The sequence below is a fragment of the Manduca sexta genome, chromosome 7, assembly GCF_014839805.1.
Source record: "Manduca sexta isolate Smith_Timp_Sample1 chromosome 7, JHU_Msex_v1.0, whole genome shotgun sequence".
NCBI classification, from domain to species: Eukaryota; Metazoa; Arthropoda; class Insecta; order Lepidoptera; family Sphingidae; genus Manduca; species Manduca sexta.
Window position 1 is genome coordinate 1174332 of NC_051121.1, and position 8012 is coordinate 1182343.

Genomic DNA, 8012 nt, shown 5'->3' on the forward strand with positions numbered 1-8012 from the left:
AAAAAATTAATCAAAAATAATTTTGCACGCCCATGCCAATACTTATAGTCTAAGAAAATGCGTCGCTATTAGGGAGGGAGTCGGTTTTAGTCGGTAGGACAGTTTATACCGGCGAGTCCGGCGAAAGCTGTAAACGGATTTCCCCGTGTTAAAAAAAAAGCGGCGACATCACACTTTCAGTCAGAAAGACGAGTTTTTGGTTCCATTAATAACGTAATTTCAATATGACCATGTATATAAAAAAAAAACCGTTTTTCCGGTATAATCTTTATTCAAGAACATAAATCCGTACCATAGAATTCAATCGACATTATTTTTAATCCCCAAACGAATAGATCTCAACTAAAACATATATTCTCGAACTCATTAACGCTTCTAAGAATTGTTTGAGGATTTTCCTCCATGCTATAAATCTTTTAACCCAAGGTACACGGGAAATTCTTGTTTTTAGTGAAATGGTTCGAATGGGAATAATTTAATAATGTTACCAATGGTCACTTGGATTTATATTTCGAACTAACTTTTTATTTTGATTAAAAAATATCAAAGTAATTCTATTTTGAAATATATTTTTGATGGATAGTTTTGCAATTTGGGTTGTAGATAAACTAGGACTTTATTAAATAGAAATATGAAAATCAGGTATTAAAATACGATACTTAATTTTGCGCGCCGTTCCGTCTATATAAAAGGCTTGTATTAAAAGTCAAGCAATATTCTGTAAAGGGTTATCTAATACAATTTTCTCGGCTTGGACTTCATAGAGGCCTATGACTCTAGAAAGGGATTGGTTGTAAAGAGTATCAAATCAACTCGATATTTAAATGAATCCCTCCTAGCCGAAATTCATACATAGCGGCTACTTTCAACGGAGATCAGCCAGGTATGCAGCAGATATCATAGTGCATTAGTGTGAGCGCAATCATCCAGAAAAAAGTACTGTTCCTTAGGGGGAGGAATTGATTATCAAAATGTACATTAATGTCCCTCACCCCTATACATATTGTCACGCTTCGGTGCGCCCTCCACTTTGAAAACTACTGGTATACCGTGACCATTTTCGAACAAGGCTTTCAAAACTACAATTTCATTCGAACCTCACAACACTATTTGACCTGTAGTTAAAGCGAGGCTCCATAATAGAGTTCGTTAAGTCGACCGTAAAGTTGTCCAAGGCCCAAAGAGTTCCGGAGGGACGGAGGGATGCAGGCCGGAGGGCGGAGAGTAAGGAGTAACAATACCGGCAGTCGAACGGAGTGGGTGAGGACAGTAACGCGATTTATTAGTTCCTAGTATGGTGGTAGAGTTATGAAGGTATAGACATGTTAATTTTGGATTGTTTGATTATTCAGATAAAATATTATTTAATATTTGGTATTATTTTGCAGTTTTCCTTGCATGCAAATCTTTTCAAAGGCTAAAATAGGACTCAGGATTAATTACTTTGTAATAGTAAAAGCTTTTTCACATTCCAAATTTGAACATTGAAACAAACACTTCAGCCTGATATTATATCCTAGGTTCTACTATCCAAAAGTATGCACTATGTACAGTGGTTTGCCAAGGTAATTTAGACTTTATGAGAATTAACTTGAAAGGTGTTGGTGCAGTATTTAAAAGATGGAATGTTTTTTATAACAATCTTCGCCCGATTATATAGTGGTATCTATCATCCCCAGGACAGAGACTTCCAAAACTTTGCCAGAAAAGACAGAAGAATTTGCCAGTCTAAAGTCTTATCTATGCATTCTAAACACAATAATATCACATCAGCTTTAAACTGTCCAGAGAAAGTTATGCGAGTGTAGCATAAAATTGTTTAGGTTCGACGCAAACCTGGCAGGAAACTACGTGTGATAATAGTTTTAAAATTGCGAATGTAAAAAGAATTTTAACGTACCTATCCTATTGGAAATAAGGGCGTGAATATATGTATATTAAAATGGTATAAGGGCGAAATTACTATAGCAAAAAAATTCGGGACATCACTCGCAATAAACTCTATTATAATGCTATAACGCCGCAATTTCAATATCAATATTGGATCAGAAGCGAGTTTGATTTAAAATAAAAAGAACCATTACTGACTTAGAAATACTTTTACAAGTATTTCACCAACCAATCGACTGTCAATGACAACTGCTTCGGTTTGTCACACGCTTAGTATTTTTATAGCAAAAAGTGTCATAGATACGCTCACAAAAATATGATTATCCCAATAATATATATTCCCACCTAAACAGGCGGCAAAGCATTTCCATGTCCTCTAGTATAGCAGATGTTCATGTGCGGCGGTGGTCACTTTCTATCAGGTGAAACGTATACCCGTTCGACCCCATAGGATAAAAAAATAATATTAAATAAACTACTAGTATTCCCGCTAGGTTTGCGCTCACCCTGCGCTCGCTAAATAGAGCGCGAGCCAACTTTTAACAATATTTAAAACGTAAAAAGTTCATAGTTAACCGAGCTGTTGCAGTTTTACTTAAAACCTTCTATGGACTTTGAATTTTTTGTTTAGGTGTTTTTTAATTCGAATTTTGTTGAATGCGATTTTTGAAAGTAAAGTAAAAAAATATAGAACGCGTTATATTTTTTTTTGAGAATTGTGCTAGCGATAGAAATAGTATTTATATATAAACACACTCATGCAGTTCATGAAGGGGAAGCCAGAATTATACTCACCCAATTTTAGCCGTATGTAATACGTCCAATGATGTGATATTTGGAGCGAGCCTATGGCCATATTAGCCACAATTCCATACTGGCTGATACTAAGCAGAAAAACCTAACATGTCCGACCCGAGTTTCGAAGCCGAAACCTCAGAGTCGTAACATAATTCATGTAGTAGCTCTCGTTAGTATTTTAAACTATATTGAACCGAAGTACCTACGGATGTTACCCGTATGCAGCGAATATAAATCAAACATTCAAAATATAAAAGGGGTGCGATTTATCTGATTTTTTCTACCCTTAAAAGATTTAACAAAGGTTAAAGGTTGAGTGACCGCCGTGACCGCGTCTTGAAACTGTTCAGGCCCCAATCTGCTTTTTCACAATAGCAACTGAAGTGGAAATATTCAGGTACGGATTTGGAGTTTACCAAGTGAGCCTTAAAAATATATGAGAAATTTCTGTGATTGCAGGTCCTTTATATTCTCATAGTTACGCTATTATTTGTAAAAGGGTAGATAGAGGCGCAATTAGTGGTGTAAAGGATTGCATCAGCAAAATATCCTAGGCCAAATATATTTTATTTATGTTTTAAATATTTTACTCTTTACTTATTTCATGTGTAATTGTTTTCTGTTCTTCTTAAATAAATTATAAATTAATAAAATAAGCCAGAACTACTGATAGCCTTATAGATAACCAGAGAATTATTTTACTCTTTTTGATATGAGCATCAAAGCTGTCGTCTTTTGACAATCAAGCTTTGATTCGTCGTCGTGTCATAATTGCAAAAAGACAGTTATACCCCCGTAGTCGCAATAAGGCTCCTAACTATATGTACGAAAATAGTAATCTTACTGCACTGTTCGTTGTATTTCCATAATCTAGAATATCATCTCCAGAATCCACTCCAGTCACAAGTAAGGTACGTTTTTGCCTCAATAAATCTGTTCCATCAATTCCTGCTGTATTTATTGTTCGGCACAAAAATAGGGTCGGTGTCTGACATATTCATTAAACAAGTATACAACTGTGATGTAAAAACATCTGCAGGCCTTTATTTTGATGTTTCTATATATAGAATTGTCTGTTTTAGATTCATTCATCTTTATTCTCAGATAATGCTGGGGCCACACCAAGTCCAATATATAGGGTCATTTTGACATTGCGTTACTAAATGATACCACATACTTATCTACTTGGAAATAACAATTTACAATAAGTTACTTGAGCCATAGATTTAATATAAAAAAGTGTAAGTTTCGAAGTAAATAATTATTACTAAAAAGTTATTTTAATTTTACGCGCCCTAATACCACTACTACTACTTTAATAGAATTCGTCACAGCAACAACAACATACTTTCCGTCAGAAATACACTCACGCACACGCCATATTCGTGTTAAACTACAAAATGACCAAAAAATCAGAAAACTATAACCAGGATATTTTGTGAAAATATTCGTTATTAATGAATGATTTTTGGCATAATGTGAGCAAAGGTGAAGACGAATTTGTGGTTTCATTTAGTAACGCAATGTCAAAATGATTTGGATTCATTCATACGCTGGGAGTAGATAATGCTGGGGCCACACTGAGTTCAATATAATTAATGATATATACAGTATGTAGAGGAAGGTAATTAATGTGATTAGTATATGTTAAAGCCTCACATATGTCTAAAAGCTTTTGTATTTGTTCGGGGAGGCAATGTAACCTCACTGCACCTGATGGTAAGTGGAGTAGGTTTCAATAGTATGTCGACGGACGAGAGATGATTACCCCTCGGCAGTCGACACAATTATGCCGGCCTTTTGGAACTGGATATACATAAAGTCACTTTGATTCGATAAAATAAGTGATTTAGCGTTGAATAGGGAAAGCTCATAACAAAACATTCGTGTAAATATAAAAAATGATTATGCAAACCTTACATTAACTTCAAATTAAGAGAGGATCGAATTATTAAAGACCGACTGTATTCATAAAAAAATACGTTTCTATTTAATTTCTGACTTAAATCATTTTTTGATACCATAAGCCACGTATAGAGTATACGTGCACCTCTCTTTTCATCTAACAAAAGTTATTCATCCCTGGTGGGGATCGAACCCACGACCTTTGGATTAGAAGTCCAACGCGCTATCCTCTGCGCCACAGGGACTCTTGAACGTTTAAAAGAATTAGATGCTAATGTTAAATAATTGATTACATGTATTTTTCATCCATACGCTGGGCCCATACTTATGACATTATTTATCGCTAAGTTACACGAACTTTAGTAGTGGCAATAATAATAATATCAGCCCTGTATTATATACAGTCCCACTGTTGGGCACGGGCCTCCTCTACTTCTGAGAGGGATTAGGCCTTAGTCCACCACGCTGGCCTAATGCGCATTGGTAGACTTCACACACCCTCGAAAATTTCTATAGAGAATTTCTCAGGTATGCAGGTTTCCTCACGATGTTTTTCTTCACCGTTCAAGCAAGCGATAATTCACAAAGAATACACACACAATTTTAGTAGAAAATTGAGAGGTGTGTGCTCTTGGGATTTGAACCAGCGGACATTAGTCTCGGCAGTCCGTTCCACAAACAAATAGGCTACCACCGCTTTTTTTTGGAGTGGCAATGATTTATCACAACTATTTAATAATATTATAAGGTTTTAAAAGGAAATAATATAGGTACTGATGTTCATAAATTGTTAATGAAACACTACAATCAGTTTTATAAACTAGAGCACACTGATCGTTAATAATTAAAAAACTTAAATTTGCTGGTGGTAGGATATATTTAATATCCGCCCGGATAGCGACCACCGTACACAAGGTGTTAAAACTCGCCATAGTGGCTCACACAAGTGTCTCGCGTTCCGGGATCAGCCTGTGTATATCCGGTTCCAACAGGCCGGCATAATTGTGTCGACTGTCGACGGGTAACAATCGCTCATCAGTCGACATTCTATTGGACCCCACTCCACTTACCATCAGTTGCAGTACGGTCACTATGCCGGGCAATAAAAACAAAACAAATGATGTATAGCAAAAGTGTTTCGCAGTCATGTTCGTATTGAATACATTTGAGGAACGTTTGGGTAGTCTAGTCTAGACGCCAAGCCAGCTGTATTGGAATATTTGCGTCGCGAGGGATTCGTCCAACGTCCAATTTATTGGGTCATAAATGTGTTTCTATCGTTAGTCCACTATATTGGCGAAGGGTCTATATAATCTGATTCTTGACGGCTTCCTTATTGTAAAATCTAATTATCATTAAAACAATTTTTAGACCGCATTTATACATATTAGTACCTATATGTTGTGTTGGGTTCTCTTTCGGAAAATGTTGTTGTTAAATATTCTTCAAACCCGTCCGTACTATTTGTTGGTAAAATAAAAACTTTGAATTGCTTTAATTAAATTGCTTAATCAAGGGTTTTAGTTGACAATTGCTTTAACTTTATGTTTGCATAGAAATATGCAGTACAAATGCGCTTTAAATTTTTAATATGAAAACAACATACTCCTTTATTGGAAATCGAAAACAGTAATATCATCATCGTTTGTAGAATATTTACAATAATATTAGTTTCCTATTGTTGCGAGTATTGATGTTTGGGTTTAGCTCTCAGCGTTGCCTCCCTTTGTACTAGCTGTTGCTTGGGGCATTGGCGGCTTTAGGGAAGAGGGACTAAACCGGGCAACTTCCGGTGCCTAGTATGGGGCCAGGACCTTTTATTAAGATACCACCTTTTTTCCCCAATAAGATATCTTACTAACTTTTGCGCCCTCCTGGGGCCTCGCGTTTGTTAAGGCTGCCACTGGCGATTTCGTTCGTCTGTAAGTATTTAGATTGCCTCGTTAGCATAGTTGTATTGCGTACGCTGTACGATAACCGCTCTGAGGTCTGGGATTTATAAGACTGAAAGAACAGAGAGTACACCTGTGTATTGACCTTACACATGCACAATAATATCTCCTGCGCACCTGTCTGATCTTCGCGGATATTGGCCGCCGTATCCGAAATTTTGCTAGAAGTGATTTTATATTTACTTATATGTTTTTAAACCATTAAAACCATTTATTTCTCTACACACACATAAATACAACAAAAAGAAAAAGTATAAAAACAAAAAGACACACACACACAGTTAAGAATACCAGGCACACAACGGATTCCTTGCATGATGTGTGGTAGAAGGGATACCAGCTCAGTATACGTTGTAAAACAGCACTGATTTTGATAGGAAAAATTCCATTAGAATGAGTATTCCGGATAAAGGAGCAAGTGTAAGCTTTGCTTCCTTTTGCTGGCAAAGGGCAGGGGGCGTCAAAAATATAATAATTTTGCGAACGTAAAACTTGATCGGCCTCTCAACCCCATTCCACAGTATAATTGGGGAAATGCGACCGACAGTTATCAATCACTCCTGACCTGCGCAGTTCTGTTCACCAGTAATGTAAATTCGCGTTACGTTTAAATACGTTGTATGATTTACATTTATATTAAATGTTAATAGGTTTGTTTGGTCTGAATACTGATTGACGTATTGCTTTTGCTTGCGACTCCGTCTGTGTTCTCTAGGAGTTTGTCAAGCGCAGTGATATAAATACAAATATACAAATAAAAATCATTTATTCGCACAACACCCTAACACCAACAAATAACAAACAAAATAAAAAAAATATAAAAACAAAACAAATATGACATTAGCACGAGTACACATAAAAGAAATAACAATGAAAAACTAAATAAAAAAAACAAAGCAAAGATATGATGCGCAGTTCACCTGTTCCGCCTGGCCAATGATAAAGAGAAATACAAGAAGCTGACGGCTATCTTTGAATAATGAAGAGGCACGTAAAGAAGAAGATCCGCAGGGCTTTCTAATTTAAATCGTGTTGCTACTGGTTATTAGTCGTCACGCTTATAATCAGGCGAGCGACTTGGCGGCACATATCACGCCTCTGTCCCTGAAGGGGTGGGCAGAGGTGCATCCAGACTTATTGCTGTGTATTTCGTGTGATGTTTTCATAAGTGTCGAGCTATTGCTATATCGTTAAATATAATATTAAGATATAAAAACGCACTCTAAATAGCGCCTTATGAAAAACAATGAGCACCACGTAAATATTTCCTTTTATTTATGAAGTAGTGAAAAAGGGTTGGAAATTTTTTATCAGAATAATAATCCAGTACACTATCCCACAGCTGGGACCAGGCCTTCTCTACTACTAAGAGGGTTTAAGCCTCAATTCATCACCCTGGCACATTAAGGGTCGGCAGCGTTCATATACCTTTGAAATTCTTACTCTGTATTTTTAAGAACTTACGAC

The 8012-nt window shown here is 36.3% G+C and overlaps 1 non-coding gene across 1 annotated transcript; it reads right to left on the reverse strand.

Annotated features, from left to right (window-relative positions):
* Positions 1-4765: 4765 nt before the first annotated feature.
* Positions 4766-4838, reverse strand: Trnar-ucu. Its single transcript has one exon. It is a non-coding gene; the product is annotated as a tRNA-Arg (tRNA).
* Positions 4839-8012: the final 3174 nt, after the last annotated feature.